Genomic DNA, 21,423 nt, shown 5'->3' on the forward strand with positions numbered 1-21,423 from the left:
TTTTTTGCATAATTTTATTTATATGTTCCACATGTATTAAGTTTCTTTAGTATTTTTATAGTTAATTAATCATATGACCATGGCTTCGGGTCATGTGATGTGTTGGGCTTGTATTTAAATGGATGATTTTATTGTACCTGTTGTTAAACATTGAGAAAGGGTTTTATACCTGAAAGCTTTGTGTTGTTTGATAAAGGTGTTTTTTTGCTTAACTGTTGTCTTGATTCTGACTATATTCAGCAGTGTTTGCCCGCTATGAGTTCAGGAAAGCAGCTATTGCACCTTACCAAAACACGTTTTGAGTCTGAGTGAGGTATGTGTCACAGCCGAGGGGTATTGAGGAGCTATGAGTGTAGATTAGGAATGCAAGGTTTTTTTCAGGAAAGCTGCTGTCGGTACATATTTGGCAGTTATTCTAAGACAGTTTGAGTTCCTTGATTTTCCGTATGATCCTCACATTGTACATTGATTCTCCTGCAGTTCTAAGCAGCATTCAACTTCTGTTAAAATAGCTGTCTTTTTTTATTATAACAGAAGACCTTGTTTGTGTGAAATGTGACTCATGAACCCATGATCCCTCATTCTTGCATGCTGACTTTAGTGCACAAAGCAGTAAAATCAGAGACTGAAGGATCCTGTGTCTAAAGCTGTAGTTGCTGTTTCTAGTACATTGATATTTTGGGTTCCAACATAGTATGGATTTAGTAAAATACGTTAGCTATTACAGGGAATTGTGGACAATTTTTAATTCACCCCCTCTACCTTCATTACTTCTATGTGATTATTTAAATCTTCCATTGTTTATCTGGTTCTTTTAATATAATTTTTATCATGTGCAATATGTTTAAATGTTTGTCTAACTGAGGAACATAGCAAGTACCTATGAAGAATTAACATGCAAACTTAGTACAAAATGAGGATAACAATGCTAGGAGAACAGGCTGAGTTTTTTTGTCTTCCTTAGCCTACTCAGTGTCAACCTTTTGATCAAGAACCATGAAAATAAGTGCTATCCATTCACACATTATACAGATTTGGGCAAAAAATGAAATGTTTGCAAGTCTTAGCTTTATGCATAATGTTATAAATATAATCACTTTCTGTTGCATTCTGTGTTTCTTGACCATTGGCATAAACATGGTTTATTTCTTTGATCATCAGCTATGAGTAAGGGTTAAGGTATATGTGAGGCTCAAGATGGAGAAATAACTTTATTGAGGGTATCATGTAGTGGAACCAAAATTATTACAAGAAAACATGTAAGGTTTCATTGGGATCTTTCTCTTTCTGCCCTGTTATTATCATAAAAAAACATTTATGCTGTATGGTTAACAGATTGTCAGCAGCCAGTCCTTTATTGTCCACAACATTATCTTTAAAAATTTACTTTATCCAGCACACACACACACATACACTATTGACTCACAAACCATACCATGTAGAATGGCAACTACCTTTCTATGCTGTACAATTTATAAAAGTTGAGTAGGTAGAACTTGACTGAATACATACTTATTGTTTTGTTATAAAGTGTATTTTGCCTCATTGTTGCAATCTGTTATCTATGTAAAAAATCTTTATAAATTGTTTTAGGTTTTTACTAACTTTGTTTAATGTGACACAGTGGACTTCCCAGTCAACAAATGCCAATAAATAAATAAATAGTTTGTGAAATACAGAGTGGACCTAGAAATGTTTCTTTTTATCTACATAACATGTGTTATTGATTAAACTTGGCAGTGTGTGGCATTCACCTGCTTTATTTTTGAAACACAAATAGATATTAATACCTAGAATGTTATTACTGACTATAAAGGTCCTGAAATAATTCCTTTCAGACTGACAACTAAAGTATACTTTCAAATCACAGGGCCACCCTGGAAGACTTTTATTGCCATGCCTACAAGATTACCAATTTACAGAAATGACATTTGAGACAAAGAGACCTCTGACCTGCTGAGGGTAAGAAATGCATTGTAGTCTACCTCTGCAATCCTGCCAAAAATGTTTGTTGTCTTATTTGCATTCATGCCACAGAAAGTATTTTTCATATTTTTTCATAATATTTAGTGTTCTTAAACCCAATGTTGTTGCTTTTTCCTTATGATTTGTTAGTTACTTTGATCCACAAACAGCACTCATCTATAGTTTCTGGCATGAAATTTCAGTGTCATTACTTCAGTTATTAATTATTATTTGTAATCGTACAGCGGTTGCATTGTTGCTATACAGCAAGAGGTTCTCCTGTTCGATTCTCAGCTGGAGTGCCTTCTGTGTGGAGTCTGCATGTCCTCCCCACGGTCGAGTGGTCTCCAAAAGATATGCATGAATGGGCATACCTTCGCTGAAGGTTGGGCATCGGGCTGGCAACTCGGTACAATAAAAATCGACTGCCAATCATTAGCAGACTAGAGTTCCGCTGTGGTGACCTCTAACCGGGAAAAGACGAAAAGACAAACAAACAATCTTAACCCACTGATCACTTTCCACTTTTCCTTTCTTTCTGCAACTTCACAAAAGAGACATACATGGAATAAAGCTCAGCGCAGTCATAAATGACATTTGTTATTTGTGGAGACTGGCAAAAACAAAACAAGAAAGACAAAAAAGAATCTGAATACTTATCGTTAAGCAAAGGGCTTAATTATTTTACTGATTCATCCCGGTGTTGAGCAGGTTAGTCCAAGTAAGCTAGTAGCCTCTTTTGAAGGAAGATCTGATGCGATATCTATCTTACTAGAAGAAATTTTGGCCAGGGAGCTGAGGAAACCTCTCCCACTATTTCTGATAGGTACTGGGGGATCTTTTCCTTCTGTGTGAGCTACCACCAGCTCAAGTAGATGGGATCTCAGTTTAACATCTCATACAAAAAAACGACACACTGAGGAGTGCAGCATGCTCCCCCTATGCTGCACTGCAAGCTTGGAAAGGTACATACCAAAAGGGGTGTTGTATTGAATTATTGACCTGATGAGGGAAGAGTACAAGGAGGTTATAACTTCATTTTGTTTTCATGGAGTCAATGCCCTTACTTATGAAATGAGCAATATAGAATGCACTTCTTACCACTGTGGAGACATGCTGGTCAAAGCTAAGGTTGCTGCCAACTTGTGAGTGCAGGTCTCTCACCACTGAGTGCGTAGTTAAGGTGTTGCTGTTGCTATTGATGTAGTAGTTAGCAGGAACATCACCCTTACTGAAAGGGATGATAATAATTTTTTTTGCATTCTGTTTAAGGCCATGACTTTTTCACCAATCATTCATTTGTTTAAGATCCTTTTGCAGGACGGTGACATAATTTGGAGATTCAGTCACCTCTCCCAGTTTACAGTCATCTGCAAACTTTGTCAGCCATAGATTTTAGTTTTTGCTTGTACATTAGAGAAATAGATTTCAAACAGTAGTGGTCCCAGCACTGATCCCTGTGGGACACCATTTCTTACAGGTCTGCTGCTGGAGGTGGATTCCCCTATCTTGACTATATGGGTTCTATCACTGAACCAGTTAGTGACCCATCTAATGATATAAGGATTGACACCTAGTGTGAAGACTGGTAGAGATGGGTGAAAGCTGCCAGCCTAGCCAGATAGTGTTGTGCAGATAATTCTATCATTTGTAAATACTGTGAAATGTTGAACTTAAAACAATGTGGTAACATTGCCCTCTGCTGTAAAGAAAGCTAACTCAAGCATTTCTTGTTGGTCATTTGAAAATTACTTTATGTCTGTTCCTTTGAAGTTAGGATTTGATGAGCCTGGAGTAAGCATCCTGCCTATTGTTTTAACTTAAGGAATAGCTACTAGAATTTACAGGTGGAATGTCCTTTGTTGCTCTAAGTGTAAAATAATGTAAATGCAGTTTCTGTCAGCCTGGGAACACCAGGAAAGTGTGAAATGATGAAATGTTTTATCAGAACAGCAGTTTCAATTTAAACAATGAGAACCAAATATGATTAAGCATTTTTGTCTTGAAACATCCAACTCAGCACTGCCTTAAGCTCTCTTTGTGTAAGTAGTATGTTAAACTGTGTTTTCTAGTAGATGTAGCTAGGAATTAGAAAGTCTATACTAAGTGTTTTCTGTGATGACAGAACTGTACTACTGATTTATTTTCAGTATTCCTGTGTGATCTCTGAACTCTCTACACTAGCACTGACTGTGTAGTAGAAAGTATTGTCTTGTGGTTTTAATTATTTATTATTAAATATTTTAAAACCTTTTAACTGTGGCTGGTTTGTGTAGAGATAATTTAAGCTCTTTAGAGTACTTGTATGCCTTTGGTAAAACTGTAGATAGCCAGTCTAATAAGCCTTAACTGTAGTCACACTTACCAATTGGATAATAATGTAGTAAAAAATGAAGTGAACCACACCACGGCAATAAGAAGGCATACAGTTCCACAGCATCAATGAAAGATGCAAAATATCACCAGGTAAAATGTTTTAATGTTAGCTCTTTCACAGTTCACAGTGACTGCCTCATCAGACCATCTGACCATCGTCTGATGAAGCAGCCATTGTGAACTGTGAATGCGCTAACATAAAACGTTTTACCTGGTGATATTTTGCATCTTTCATTGATGCTGTGGAATTGTATGCCTTCTTATTGCTGTGGTGTGGTTCACTTCATTTTTTACTACATTTTTATAGTACTGTATTTTGCAGCCCTAACAGAAGAACCCTGTCTTGTCCCGGTTGCCTGTACTTTTTGCTTTTACTTGGATAATAATAATGCACAGTAATGATTGGAGACATTTTTTAAGGGCCTTTGAGTAGCTGATAATTATTAGTGGGCGGTGGCAGCTGGTACTACCATATAGTGTAGGTAAAAAGGGGCACAGCTGGAGAACCAGTGCCAGCCTTCCCCAGAAGTGTCTGTGTGGTTGTGTAAACTCTTATCTCAAAGTGTGTGTGTGTCAGCTACTTGGGCAGGGACATGAAGCACTGGTTGGGCAGAGAGGGTGCTGGAGATTTAGCTTGCCCACTAGGCAGAGATCTGGACCCTATAGCTGTGCCAGTGGGGAGTCTTATTGGGGACCTGGGTAGCAAGGGAGTGACCAGCCCCAGACTGACTGTGATCTCTGTGTGCTCTTAAGGGAAATCGCACTATACTGTGTGTATTTGTTATCCTTTCCTCATATATGAGACACCCTCTCAGGTGGCAGTGGTTGGGATATCCTCACATATTAATTGTTTGGCAGCAGTGGGATATCCAAGTCGCAAATACTAATTGGCTTGCAGTGGTGTGGGTAGAGTGAATCCTGTAGCTTGTGTACAGTGAGCTCTGAAGGTGTTTTGTACTGTAAAACAGCCACACAGTGAATACTCAGAGTTCAGATCACAATTGTTTTATTTCTTTTGCTAGATTAGTTAGTCAGGGTCAGCAGGCAGCATGTCAGCAGAGGAGTATGGAAAGCTGACAAGGAGCCAGCTGGCAGAGCTGTGCCAGGCTAGGGGACTGGTGCATGAAAACCTGACTAAGGCAGACCTGATTGCAGCCTTGGTTACAGCTGCATCAGAAAACAGCAACCAGGAGGACAATCAGACTGGCAGTGGAGATATAATTCCCTCAGAGAATTGACAGCTCATCCTTTCTGCAGTGGACTTAAAAATCCAGCTGAAGCTAAAGAGACTTGAGTTGGAGGCCAGGGTGTAGAATTAGAAGCAAATGAGAGACTGCGACATTTTTAGGCTGAGAAGAATGAGAAACTGTTATGTCTGCAAGCTGAGGAACAAGAGAGGCAGAGGCAGCATGAGGAGGAGATGCTGACTCTTCGCTAGAGTCATGGAGGTAATGGGGAAGGGAGTAACTGGACCCCAATAGCACAACAGGTCAGTAAATTTCTTCCATAGTTTAAAGAGGGGGATAATTTTGATAGTTTTATTCATACCAAGGGCTCTGGGTATGGTTCCTGGCCCCCTTACTCCATGGTAAAGCTGTAACTGCATTAGCTAAAATGTCTGACGTTGCATGTTTTGATTATACTGCTGTTAAGAAATGTCTTTTAGAACTGTTTAAGCTAACACCTGAAACATATAGGAAAAAGTTTCATGAGCATAGACTTAAGGCAGATGAAAGTATGTGTGAATATGTTGCTGAAATGAGCACTTATTTCCATAGGTATGTGACTGGATGTCAGGTCACCACTTTAGAAGGGCTGGCAGACCTTCTGGTGAGGGAACAAGCCCTTAGCACTTTGTTGAGGACATGAGGATCTGGTTAGCTGATAGACAGTGTGCTACTTCAGATGAATTGGGGAAGAAGGGAGACCTATACCTGGCAAGCAGGGCAGCCCTGCACAGTAAATGGACCCCTAGTACTGCTCATGGGTCTAAAGGAAACCATGGTGGGCAGCACAGACTGCCACAACAGAATCTTCCAGTAGCAGTGGAAGCCACTAGCCCAGGTACATGTCCAGGAGCTAGGGTTAAATGTTTTGAATGCAACCGGTGGGGCCATGTGGCATACAGGTGTCCATGGAGGCAAGGTGGGGAACCAAAGGTGAGGGAGCCAGTAAGTGGGAAAGACAAAATGGCAATAGTAGGTTTTCTTGAAACAACAGGGGTATCGAACTACCAACCTGCAGATGTCCTGAGAAGGAAAGATTTGGATGAGGCAATACCATGTGCTTATGCAGTTACATACAGTGAGGCTAGGAGACAAGCTTGTGGGTCTGGTAGTCTGGGGGAGACCCAGACAGACTGCATACTTGCAGCCAGGATGGCTGAGTTGGTTACTTCAGGGATGGAGCTACTCTGTAGCAGTGAGACTGAATGTGAGCCATAGCTGCTTGTGAGTGCTGATGGTCCCTTAGACAGAGTGACTGCAAAGGAAGAGGTGAGTAATAGTACCCAGGCTGACAGTGAGGCACCACTGTCAGAAGATGCCAGACTTCCTGTGAAAGGGGAGCTGGGAAGGGTTACAAGGAGAGAGTTGAGACAGGCTCAGCTCTCAGACCCTACATTGCAAGGCCTGAGGCAGGTAGCTAGGCAGGAACCTGATTGTCAAGAAAAGAGGGAATTTGTATACTGGGACAAAGGGTTACTATACAGAGAGTGGAATCTGCAAGAGGGCAAGAAGGTGAGAGAGTACAGCAGTTGGTAGTGCCTAGAGCCTACCATTTGGCGCTTCTAGCCATAGCCCATAATATTTCTATTTGCAGGTCATAGGGGCATAAAACATGTTATGCAAAACTTCTATTGGCCTGAAATTTTCAGAGATGTAACAGGGTATTGCAGGACCTGTGAACAGTGCCAAAAGGTAGGCAAGGCAAGAGACAAGGTGAGAGCTCCTTTGATGCCTTTGCCTGTGATTGAGGAGCCATTTCAGAGGGTAGCTATGGATATTGTGGGTCATATGAGTACCCCAAGTTCCACAGGGAAAAAGTATATCCAAGTGGTAGTGGATTATGCTACACAATACCCTGAGGCAGTGGCTTTATGCTTCATTGAGGCAGAGATGGTGGCAATTGCTTTGTTAGAGATTTTCAGCAGGGTAGGTTTCCCAAAAGAAATACTGACTGACAGAGGTGCCAGTTTCATGTCAGACCTGCTGGCTTGTCTATGGAAGTCCTGTAGGGTGAAGCACATGAAGACCACCCCCTACCATCCCCAGACTAATGGTCTTATTGAGAGGTTAAACTCTACAATCAAGTCCATGCTACGGGCATTTGCAGATCAGTTTAAGAGGGAGTGGGACAAATACTTTTCCCATCTGTTGTTTGCTTACAGAGAGGTTCCCCAGGAATTGACAGGTTTTTCACCCTTTGCGTTGCTGTTTGGACATTGGGTGAGGGGACCTCTTGATTTAATTTGAGATGAGTGGGAAGGTGAGTGCGTGTCTCACAAGGAGTCGGTTGTGGCATACATCCTAAACCTCAGGACAAGACGCAGGGAAATCATGGGCTTGGCCCAGAAGAACCTGGCAGAAGCCCAACAACAGGAAAAAAGTGTGGTATTACAGGAATGCTCAAGCTGGACATTATTCTGTGGGGCATCAGGTAATGGTTCTCGTTCCAATCAGACACAACAAGCTGCAAGCAGCTTGGGAGGGTCCCTACAAGATGGTAAGAAAGGTAAGTGATGTTAACTACATGGTGGAAGTAGGCAGATGGCAGGGGCACAAATTGTACCATGTTAACATGATGAAACTTTACCATAATAGGGAGGCTCTTGTGCTAAGCATTTGAAGTGGATTGCAGGAGGAGTCTGAGGGAGCTCTGGGGACTGATCTCCTCAGTGAGGCTCGGGCTGTCACTTCAGTGGAAGGGGTAGCAATGTCCCAGCAGCTATTGCCTACCCAGGTTCGAGAAATCCACGCAGTGTTGCAGGAAGTTGGGTACATGTTCACTGGGAAACCAGGGTACACCCACCTAGTGCAACACCAGATGGATACAGGACCCCAAAGGCCTATTAGCCAGGCCCCTTATAGGGTGCCTGAGAGAGTCAGACAGACCCTGAGGGAGGAGGTACAGGAGATGTTGGAACTAGGGGTGATTCAAGAGTCCAACAGTCCCTGGGCCTCCCCAGTGGTGCTGGTGCCAAAGAAGGATGGCAGCACCAGGTTCTGTGTGGACTACAGGAAATTAAATAGTCACACAGAGTCAGATGCTTATCCCATACCTAGGACAGATGATGCCCTAGAGCAGCTGGGTGGGGATAAGTATCTTACAACCATTGATCCTACCAAGGGTTACTGATAGGTGCCCTTGACTCCCAGTGCTAGAGAGAAGTCAGCCTTTGTTACTCCTTTTGTCTTGTATGAGTTCACAAAGATGCACGTTGGGATGAAGAATGCCCCAGTGACTTTCCAGATGCTTGTATATTGTAGCCTAGCAGGAGCTGGAGGGTTTGTCCTTGCTTACCTAGATGATATTGCCATCTACAGCCATTCCTGACCAGAGCACCTTCAGCATGTCAGGGAGGTGCTGGGCAGACTACACAGGGCAGGGTTGACCATTAACCTGAGCAAATGTCAGGTGGGTATGGCTTAGGTCTCCTACCTAGGACATAGACTGGGGAGTGGTAAAATAAGGCCAGGACCTGCCAAAGTGGAAGCCATTCAAGCATGGCCTGTGCCTGTTACCGAAAAGCTGGTGAGGGCATTCTTAGGGGCAGCAGGGTACTACAGAAAGTTCATCCCCAGTTATAGTATCATAGCTATAGTATCCACTCACAGACCTGACAAGGAAGAACAGGCCAGATAAGGTAGTGTGGACCCCAGCATGTGAGCAAGCATTCCAGAAGCTTAAAGAAGCTTTGGGAGGACCCCCTGTGTTAGCCAGTCCAGATTACAGCAAAGAATGTGTTGTGCAGGTGGATGCTTCAAACCATGGGGTGGGGGTTGTACTTAGCCAGATTTCTCCAGAGGGGGAAGAGCACCCAGTGGTTTATCTCAGTCGTAGGCTCCAACCTAGGGAGGAATGCTATGCAGCTATAGAAAAGGAATGTCTAGCCATAGTGTGGGCACTGCAGCCTTATCTGTATAGAAGGAAATTCAATGTTATGATAAATCATAACCCCCTAACATGGTTAAACAGAGCCAGCCAGCAAAATGCCAAGTTGCTAAGATGGAGCCTAGGGTTGCAAGCATATGATATGCCAGTGAAGCACCGCAGTGGAGTAGTAATGCCAATGCAGATGGGCTCTCATGACAGGGAATGGGGTAGGTATACTCAGATAGACCTGACCCTCTCAAGCGGTATTTCTCAAGGGTCACTTGAAAAACTAGCTTGAGTTCTCCGGGGGGGGGGGGGGGTGTGAAGACTGGTAGAGATGGGTGAAGACTGCCTAGTCAGATAGAATTGTGCAGATAATTCTATCATTTGTAAATACTGTGAAATGTTGAACTTAAAACAATGTGGCAACATTGCCCTCTGCTGTAAAGAAAGATAAGTCAAGCATTTCTTGTTGGATTTGAAATTAAAATTACTTTATGTATGTTCCTTTGAAGTTAGAATTTGGAGTTAATGAGTCTGGAGTAAGCATCCTGCCTATGGTTTTAACTTAAGGAATAATTACTAGACTTTACATGTGGAATGTCCTTTATTGCTCTAAGTGTAAAATAATGCAAATGCAGTTTCTGTCAGCCTGGGAACACCAGGAAAGTGTGAAATGATGAAATGTTTTACCAGAACTGCAGTTTCAATTTAAACAATGAGAACCAGAGATTATTAAGCATTTTTGTCTTGAAACATCCAGCTCAGCACTGCCTTATGCTCTTTATGTAAGTAATATGTTAAACTGTGTTTTCTCCTAGTGGTAGCTAGGAATTAGAAAGTTTAGACCAAGTGTTTTTCTGTGATGTCAGAACTGTACTACTGATCTCTGAACTCTCTTGGCTAGCACTGACTGTGTAGTAGAAAGTACTGTCTTGTGGTTTTAATTATTGTGTGTCTGTCAGCTACTTGGGAAGGGACACGAAGCACTGGTTGTACAGAGAGGGTGCTGGAGATTTTAGCTTGCCCACTAGGCTGAGATCTGGACCATATAGCTGTGCCAGTGGGGAGTCGTATGGAGACCAGGGGAGCAAGGGAGCGACCAGCCTAGGACTGACTGTGATCGCTGTGTGCTCTTAGGGAAATTGCACTTTAATGTGTGTATTTGTTATCCTTTCCTCATATATGAGATGCCCTCTCTGGTGTTAGTGGGGGGGATTGAGGATCCTGGATTGCTGGACCAGGGCACGGGCATCACACCTAGCTGGGCGAGTTTGTCAATAATGCCTGAGTGGGGGATAATGTCAAATGCCTTGGCTTAGTGTAGGTAGGCTGTATGCACAAATTTCCCCTCATCCAGGGCCTTGGTGACTGTCTCGAAGAAGTCTGCCAGGCTTAACAGGCATGATCTCCATTTGACAAATCCAAACTGAGTAAGATCAAGTGTTTGGAGATTACATATATCTTTGTTGACAAGGTCCATGATGATTTTCTCCATGGCCTTGCAGACAATGTTAGTCAGGCTAATAGTAGGTCTATAGTCCCCAGGGTGAGTGGAAGCACCACCTTTATGCAAGGGAATAATGGTGGCCATTTTCCATTCAGCTGGGATAAAGCTGGTGCTCTGGTGCTTAGGTGATGATTGAAAAGAGTACCCAATGGTGTTGCTAATTCTTGTTTGAGCCCATGTAGGATGCAGGCTGGGATGTTAACAGATACCATAAATGCTGTGTTCCTAGCCTTAGATAGAGCATTAACAACTTGCTCTTTAGAGATACAAGGTAGGGGACAGGTGGTAGGGATGTCTTTGTGTATATGTGGCAGGGACAGTGGAGTAAAGTTTTTACAGAACCTGTTGGCCAACAGGTTAGCTATGTCCACAGGCTCAGTATATGTGGTATCATTAACTACCAGTTTGGCACAAAACTGGGCCTTTCCTTTTAGCTTATGAATGTAACTAAAGAACACTTTATGGCTGTCTTTAGTTGAGGAAGCTAATATGGATTCATAGTTTGCTTTGTAGGACTTCACAAAAAGTCTTATTCGCTTGTTTAAGCTGATGAGGGAGTGTTTCCAGTTTAGGGCTCACTCTCTGTTACTCACAGATAACAATTTCTTCCTCTTATTGTAAAGACTGATAATGTCACTTGTCCACCAGGCAGTTTCGCTTTTCCTTGAGGAGCTTGTTCTGGTCCTATCAGGTACAGCCGAGTCAATGCAGTTATACAGGTGTTTGTATTAAGCAACAATGAGAGCTCTGCATACTTGCCAGTTCCATCTTGGGGGGAGGTGCTGTGAAGCTATTTCTACCATCCTGTAAGAGGTTATAATCAATCTGCTTTGGAGAAGTTTTTTAGTTTAGCTGCTGTTTGAGATGGGGCAGTCAAGTGTGATAGCTACTTCAAATGAGACTGATTTGTGATCAGATCTCACCAGGGAAGACATCACAGTGGGGGAGCTACAGTGGATACCCCATATTGGTAAGCACCACATCCAGGATGCTGGCACCCCTTGTGAGGCTGTCAACCAGCTGTTCCAGTGTATTGAAGTTAATGAAGTCAAGGAACCTTTGGGCAACTTGGTTTGAGCATGAGTCATTTACCAAGTCAATGGATGGGTAGTTAGAGTCACCCAAAACCATGGTGTTTGGATGTATCTTGATAGACTCAAGTAGATCCAAATAGGCAGAATGGGTATCTTGATTCATGGAGGGGGTCCTGTAGTTGGCAATAACCTGAATAGATGTTATGCCAACAGTTAATTGTACCTGAAGTATCTCCAGGGAATCATACTGTTTAACCAATCTGGAGGTGTATTTATCTTTAATGAATATTGATACACTGTCTCCTTTAGTTTTCATGCCTTCAGTTTGTGATCTGAACGTGTGGAAGGAGGTGTAACTGGGTATGGCTGGGGTGCTCTCCACAACCTTGATCTAGGTCTCTGTGACTGCACAAATGTCTGCATTTTCCAAGGTGAGGACTGCTTCCAGTGAGTGCAGTTTTGTGTTAAGACTCCTAGCATTTAGCAGCATAACCTTGAGGTTGTTTTTAGCTGGAGTTTTTACATCGGGAATGTTGTCCTTAAGACACTTCCTAAAAAAAGCAGTATGGCCGTAGCAAGAGCCTTATCCAGCAGCGCAAAACTCAGGGGTGACAGATGAAGAACATCTTTGGAAAAGCATTGAGGCCTATCAATCATATCCTCACAGGCTGCAGATATTAGACCCCCTTAGCATGACACCAGAAACTAAGCCAATTATTGAAGTCAGTCATTTTCTGTTTGTATTGAGGCATCATTCTAGGTGAAGATAAAATGCTGCTTAAGGTGAGGGACACACCTGCCTGAGACACATAGTCTGAGAGCTCGGTCATGCCTGTCTTCATATAGTCAAGAGAGATACAGCTCACATCATTCACACCAACATGGACTATGACAGAGTCATAACAGTACCTGTTGTAGAGAGACTTAAGTGTATGTGTGATATAGCTTATCCTGGCACCTGACAGAGAGCTGACATGACCTTTTCCTTAACCAACCTGGTGAGAGGGACATCTGTGTGTCTCATAATGGAATCATGTAAGACTAGCATGTCTGGTTTTGTGTTTTGTCTTAAGGGCTTGACAGGTGAGACACTGGTGCATGAGCTATTATGTGTATTGTGCTCTCCAGAGGAAGTATTATGTGTAGAGTGGTTGTGTTTGCGTTTGGGGCTTCTCTGGTGTTTAGGTATGTTTCTGCTCTGCAATGAGCATCGTCAGGAGCTGTGAGTCATTAAGCAAATTCTATAAATTTTAGAAAGATGATCATAATTATACACAAATAACTGCTAATGACATGACCTCTCAAGCAATGCATTCTATATACCTCTGTGTGCCTGACTGCTCTACAAACAGTTGTCCACAATAATGACTCAGAGTCAAGGTTTCCAAAACAAGGACTGCTAATTGGATGAGATTAGTCATGTGATAAAATCCTCAACACAGTGTTTCTTAGTTTTGTGAGAAAGCAAGCATGCCGTTTAAATGTAGTGTATTTCTAAACAGAAAAGGAGTTGGCATCCAGTCCTGTACATGCACAATGTAGTATTTCAGTCTTAAAAATGGCAGTCTTTAACATGAAGACTTCAGTTTGTCTTTTGGACATCAGCTACAAAATATTTTCTCAGATGACACCAGTTACAAAATAGGTAGCATTGTAATACATCTTCATCTCTATTTTTTACAGTCTGCATAATTTGAGTTTTTGGCAGTTTGAAAGTTAAGTAATATGGTGCAGTGCAGATGACTTGTTCATGCTAATTCCTTATACAGATTGGTAAAAATGAGTCTCATACCTATATCTTCCAGCCTTACAGCCCATGGCTTAAGCCTATACATTGCATTTATTCTAGTGTTATCTCTTGATGTTTAAAGTCTGTCTTTCACATTCAATTTAATATTTATTTTGTATATCATATACCCTTAGTTTTCCGACAGAGCCAATGTCTTACCTGCAACCTATTATGTATCTTGTCATTCTCAGAAATGATGAACAAAACCCATCATCACTGCATGTATCATTATGGATGTTGCTATTGTTTTTCATCCTTCAGCTCAGAGAAACGCAGCCACAGTACTGTTACGATATGCATTTTCTGGGCCAATAATTATGTTCCCTGTTCCTGCTCTTCAGTTCTGAACAAGATATACTTTATTTCATTTTACGGCATTTGAGTAGCTTATTTAAACACACCATACACTCAGTTAATTAAAGCTTGGTAGCCAAGGTGCAATGTATGCAGTTTGCTGCAACCTTATTTATGTTGTTTGTGCATTTAGCACTGGAATTATGTTGCTTTGATACACTAGACCCTAACACCACTTCACCGAGTCAGTGGATGCTGGAATTCTGATGGCAGGAATGGAATTGAACAGTGAGTTTTACATGCAATGATGTTTGGAAATAGAAAACTTATATGATAAGAAGTTACAGAGTGCTAGCAAGTGGTTACTGACTGACTTCCATGAAGTTAAGAGATACTCTAATGAGATTATCCATCACCTTTCCAGTGCAAATAATTTCTGTGAGCTGCTGAGAGAAATTCCACTACAGATTGTGCATCATTTTAACTCATCTCACAGCATCGAGATAATTGTTCTAGACACCAAGCACTGTAAGGACTGCCTAGGTAGGCTACTGAGTGTGAAGAGCAAAGTGAATTACAAAGGACTTGCAGTGATGTGTTTATAGAATCTAGGGATATTCATATAAGGGTGTGGAACGTTTGACCCAAGATTCATTTATTTACTCACCAAATACCCAAAATTTTAAAATAAAACAGATTTAATCTAAATCTCACTTAGTTTAACCACATTAGATAGAAAAGTGCCGCAGGCTATACAAAATCACTACTGGTATACTGTAGGATGTCAGGATGGCAGGAATTACAAAGCAAATGATTCTAGTTCACCATCTGAACCTTAGTAATGCCACCTGCAACTCAACAGGTTTGTGTTTGTGCTCCAGCTCTTCTCTCCATAGTTGCATCATGCTAGAACAAAGCCCCAGCAAAAAAAAATAAATAAATAATTTCTGGAAGAGTGTTTTCTTTATTATATGAAATGCATTTCAATTAAATGTGATTTAAAGTTTTTTTTAGATTCATTTTTTTAGATATTTGTGATTAGATAAAAAAGTCACAGATTAAAAAAAAAAATATATATATATATATGTATATATATATATATATATATATATATATATATATATATATATATATATATGGGTCTACTTTAAAACATCGACACGCAAAACACCAACGACGAGAACACTGAGACTGGAAAATCGACAACTGAAATGACCGACAGTTTAAAATCCCGATGCTGAGAACACCGACATGTTAAGGTAAGTGTGCGACAGTGACAGACGTTAGGGTTAGGGGTGGGTAAAGTTAGTTAGGGTTAGGGTGCGGGTAAGGTAAGTGTGCAATAGTGATAGACTTTAGGGCTAGGGGTGGGTTAAGTTAGTTAGGGTTAGGGGGGGTTAGGTGAGTGTGCGATAGTGACGGACCTTAGGGTTAGGGTTTGGGTTAAGGTTAGTGCATAGATAGTTGTGTATGTAAGGTTTAGTGTAGGATTGTAAGGTTTTTGCTGTGCTTGTGCTGTATGTGTGTTTTTCGGAAAAGGTATTTGTTTTGTTTTGTTGATTGCTGGGATTGTGGTTTGTCGGGCATGTGAAGTTTCATGCTTTTAAACTGTCGGTCATCTCAGTTGTCGATCTTCCGGTCTTGCATGTCGGTGTTTTAAAGTAGACCCATATATATATATATTTAGGGGAGGGGGTTGGCAAAATGGTTAAGGTATTTACCTTATAGACACAAAGTACAGGGTTTGATTCTCACCTTTGAGGAGCATAGCTAGGCTTAAAAAGGCCATCTGGAGAAATTACCCTAGTAATTACCTATGAATCTATCTGCTTATCTATCTCTCCTCTCAGATTAAAATTAGTATCTATCCATCCATCCACTTGTATATGGAAACATGCCATAAAATCAAACTTTCAGTCACCCACATGGGGTGGGGTGGGGTGCAAGGGACACTTGACCCCCTACAAAAGACATGTTACATTTTCAGTTTCAATCCTTTTGGATCTATGCATTTCGGTTCGCTATTTTTATACTTCAAGATTTCAAAGTGTATTCATATCTACATATACATACATATATATATATATATATATATATATATATATATATATATATATATATATATATATCTGTAGATGTAGATATGGATGCAGTATCCTTGGTCGATTTGGCTTTACATTCACGAGTGAAAATGCCGATATATCTTAATGTGCTAGCTTTTTCACTGCAAGACTGTGGTATTGTGAGGATCAGGGAATACGTCCTTCCCCCACTGCAGTCAGATTGTGGTAATGGTGTGAATAATTAGCAGTGGTGTGGAGGGATGCAGTAGGGCTTGCCCCCTCCCCCTGCAAAAAACATTGTGTTATGTATTCATTGTACATCAGTTTTGTGGTTTTGATGGTTAGGTGTCAATCACCGATGGATGGATAATGTGCTTGTGTAGTGGAAGCTTATGCTTCTGTATCTCACTATCAACCCCCACCCTCCACCTTTTCTACAACAGCTGAGTGTTGCATCAACTGTTACCATCTCTTTTGGTTCACTGCCACTGTCCTAGCTTCTTTGATGGTCATGATTGACTGCCGCAAGTCTTTTGTCACACAATCCAATTTTGTTTCCTCCTGCTTTCTTCCTGTCTCTCTCAAATCTTCTTCCCCAGATTGTCATCTGCTTTCCTGTACATGTATCCAAACCACCGTAATCTATTCTGTTTGACATTCTCTGCAATTGTAGCTATTTGGGCTTCTGCTCCGATTCCTCATTACTTTGTCTGTCCTATCATGCACTCTTTCACTCATCTTAGGCACTTAATCTCCATACCCTCTAACTTCCTCAAGTGTTCTGCCTTCACTGTCCATATAGTAGTACTGGCCACACTTTTATTTATTTACCATTGTTAACATTTGTTTACCAGGAAAGTCCGACGAGGACACTGGCTGGTCAGTAACATATTGGCACTCTGTGCCACTTGGCAGCCCCTCTGATTCAGGTTTTGACCTCCTCATTCAGACTTCTCTTCTCCACAACCACCCCTCCCAGGTACTTCATCTGTTAACTTGTTCCTCTATTTTCCCTTCTGTCTTAATTTTCAGCTTCTTCTGATTTTACCCATTTGCTGCCATTACAACTCTCTTATCTACACCCTTTTTCATCCTGTTTGCCTTCAGTTTTGCATTCCATTCCCTCATCCTTTGCTGAAGTTTTTGTTCAGAGTCTGCCTGTAATGCCACATCATCTGCATACAACAGCTTTGCTGATCTGTCCCCTCCAACCTGTTTGCTAAGGTAGGCCATCACCAGTATGAACAGCAGTGGGCTGAGGCTGAAGTGTGATGCAAACCCACTCCCAATGGGAACCCCTCTATGAGTCTGAAAAACTGTTTGTACTTGTGCCATTAGATGTACAAAGTACACTCCAAGCAATATCAAAAGTAATGACACTGTAGTTTAATAAAGTAGGGTTAGCGCTTTCACGCAGGTCAGGGCCTGCACTTCTTCAGACAAAAAAACACATTGACATAATCAGTTAAATACCTTCACTCAACAAATAACCACACCTACCAGGAATCACATGAGCAATTAAACAATTAAATACACTCAAATACATTAACCCATGAGTAAACACAAAAAAATGTTCTATTAAAAATCCATTTAAAAACCGGTATGAGTGATGAAGTATTAGCAGAAATTTCACTAAAACCAAGCCTAAAATCTATTATAAATGTATGCATGTCCTAAAAAAAGTAATGGTTAAAAACATGCTCTCTCAGAATAAATATAATGTTACACACATTTATATGAGTATATTTAAAAATGTGTAAGCCCTATGATAGGCCAATGGAAACACATAAAAAGTTTATACATAAATAAATATACACACAAATAACAAAATAACTCATCTCATTAAACTCCTTAGTTTTAAAATGCAGGCAATGGACCACACATCATTGATGCCCAGATATCTAAAGTCCTCACATCGAAGTTGCCATAAAAGCTCACACCTTTCCAAACATAGTGGGACAGGGCCACCCCTAATGGATCCGTTAACCTGCTCTATAACCCTGAAATCGAACGAGTGATCTGGGTGGTTAGTTATGAGTTTTGCAAGTACGTTCTCCACTTTTTTATTTTTGATGGAATAAATGTGTTCATACAGCCTGTCCCTAAGTCTTCTATCCATCTTACCAATATAGAAGACCTGACATAGTTTACACTTTGCTATATAAACTATACTGCTTGAATTACAATTGAACCTTCCAGTAGATGAAAAATTGTGATTCCTAACCATAAAGGAACAAGGAACAACCAGTGTTGATAAACCTGCAATAGGGGCAAGTCTCACACCGAAACAGGCCCTATTATTGGTGATCAAGTTACCAATCCACATATGGATACCAACACTGACTTTTCTTCATCCTTTATTACCCCTTTTAATAATGAAGCCTGGCTTTTGAAACGTATTTTATTTTATTTAAGAACTGGGATTTAATCAAGGCTGATGTGAATGTGAGGGATAGCCTTCCCACAAAACCAGTAGTCATTTTTAGAAGGGGACAAAATTTGAAGTCTTTATTAGAAAGTAAAAAGGCAGTTAAGTCAAGGGTAAAGGGCATGTTTCGGTGTGAGCTGGAGTTAGTCATAGATCTGACAGGTAGTTTGTTCCAAGCATTTGTGATGGACTAGCTATAAAGTAGTTTGGAAATATTTTTGTTGGGCTTATAGATTTGCAGTAGGTTCCATTGAGAGCTACAGAGAGCACAGCTGGGACTGTAAGGCTGAACAAGAATAGAGAGAGATGGGCAATATGATGGATCGTGTAAGACTGAATGAGCTGTGACAAGCTGGGGTAATAGAATTTGCTGCTTAAATTCCAGCCATTACAGGTTTTTAGGGCTAGACAATGATGAGTGCAATAGGGTAGGTTAGAGACAAATCTTGCAATTTTGTTATAGGTAAGTTCTAATTTAGTTAGAAGATTTGACTGGAGGTTTGGGAGTACAGGGGCTGTGTATAGTAATGTGGGGGAGTAGGAAGCATTGAGCAAGGGAGAGTCTGGAGGAATGAGTGAGGAACTGTTTAATTCTGTATACGAGTCCAAGTTTTTGATGAGCTTTTTTAATGCTCTGCTGAGTGTGGAGATCAAACTTTAGGTGGTCGTCGATTGTGAGTCCAAGGAGTTTTGTGTGAGGTTCAGTAGTGATGGCTGTGTTGTCTAGTGAGGAGACAGAAAAAGTAGTTCTATGAAGTTGAAGAATTATAGGGAGGAATAGAAGAAGTTTAGTTTTCTTAGGGTTCAATAACAGTTAGTTAGAAGTAAGCCATCTTTCGACAGAGTGGAAGGAGTCTTGGGTGAGGGTATGGAGGTGAGTTATGCTGCTAGAGGAGGGAAATTATAGTGGAATTGTCAGTATATTGAATAATAGCAGACAGTGGGCAAGAAGTGTGAAGGTAATTAATAAAGATATTGAAAAGTAGGAGTCCAAGGATGGAAGTTTGGGGTACCCCAGTTTGAACTGGTAGGAAGGAGGAGAAGCGAGACTGCCATTTTACAGTCTGGAATCTGTTTGACAGGTAGCTGGAAAACCAAGACAGTGAAGAGTTAAGTTTAGTGAGGCTAGTTTGGATAGAACTAGTCTGGGGGAAACAGTGTCAAACGCTTTGGATAGATCAAAAAGCAAGCAGGAGACTAACTTATTGTCGCAGGATTGTGCAATGGCATTTATGAAGGATATAAGAGCAGTAGCAGTCCTGTGTTTTAGGCAAAGCCATGCTGAGAGGGAGTAAGATTTTCTTGGAGGAGGTGATGAAGGAGCTGTTTGTGAATGCAATTTTTCAACATGTTTACATGGAAGATAGGAAGCAAGTGGTCTGAAATTAGAGGGATTGGTTGCATTGCCGCCTTTGTGAAGGGGTGTGACATAGATTTTTTCCCAGATGTTAGGCACAGGGTTTTCCTGAATGGATCTATTGATTAATACGGAAATGAGGAAAGCAATGGAGTCAACAGCTATTTTTAGGAATTGTGGAGGTACTTTATCGACTGATGGGGAACGTGTTTTAAGTTTAGAGAGAAAGGGCTTCATATAGGTAGTGGAGACAGATTTGAGAGAAAGATAGTAGAATGGGTGGAATTAGGGGCGAGGGTTGTGGATATTGTTGCCTTTGGTCAGGGTGTGGATGGAGTCAATGAAGAAGGTATTAAGGAGAATAGCAGTGTCTGAGGGAGAGCTATTAGGGAAGGGGTTGTATCTAATTTCCATACCTACCTCAGCTGTGGTCTATAGGCCTCACATATGCTCTTTTGAGGCCCTGGTATTCTTCTTCAACACCAGCTATTTCTTCTTCTTCTTCTTGTGCTGCTATAACCCTGAGAAATTCCTTCAACTCTTGTGCTTTCATTCTAGTCACCTTCCAGGTCTTTAGCCCGGTCTCTGTTGACTTCAGAGCCTTCTCTGACTACTGCTTGTATCTGATTACAGCAACCAGGTGTTTATGCTGTTTAACTGAGGATGACTTTGCAATCATTGATTCTACCTGAATGCTTTTTCCTTGCTTGGAGGAAGTGTATTGCATGTTGGCCACTTTTGTATATCATCTTGTGACTGCTTTTCTTGCTGAACCATGGGTTGGCCACTTTCATACCATTTACTAGATAGAAATATTGAATGGTAGCTCCTTCTTTATTCCTGACATCCCACCCATGTGAATGCAGGAAGTACAAACTGCAGCCTGAATGCACTCTTTCCTTACTGTCACATCCCATAGGTTAACAGTGCCCTATCATTACACTGGGATCTGATTGCCATGAGTCCATCACTAATTCTGAAGACATCCAAAGACATCTCTCACAATCTTTATAAACCTCTCCCACTCCATAATCCCCACACCATTTCTAGTCTGTCCCCCTCTGCCCTTCCATTTTGTCTTCTGGATACAGAGGATGTCCAACCTCCACTTGCAATCTGAGTTTTGTCAATGAGCTGATTGCAGCAATCCTTAGTTCATGGTTGGCAGGTTGATTATTTTTATTTCCAGCTTCCGCTCAATAGATCTATGCCCATAATCCAAGCTTGGCAACTGGACACTGGTCAATCAGTAGCTTATAGGCCCAAAAAAAAATTGTATCTGCTGTATTTGTGTATCTTCCTACTTTATTTTGCCTTTGCGTCATCTTAAAAGTACTCAATTGTATTTATTACTGCTTGGTGTAACTCATTCTAAGCCTTTTAGTTTAAGCACTTGGGCTTCAGACCAGTTGTTTTACATTAAGAAGGTTTGTGGCCTGCACTGTGGTGGCAGGACAGGTAGCTTACATCCTTCTAAGTTGGGAGCTACTGATTGAGGGCTCAGTGTCTGTTA

Source organism: Protopterus annectens, chromosome 4.part0 (assembly GCF_019279795.1).
Source record: "Protopterus annectens isolate FY-2018-M chromosome 4.part0, PAN1.0, whole genome shotgun sequence".
Taxonomy (NCBI): domain Eukaryota; kingdom Metazoa; phylum Chordata; order Ceratodontiformes; family Protopteridae; genus Protopterus; species Protopterus annectens.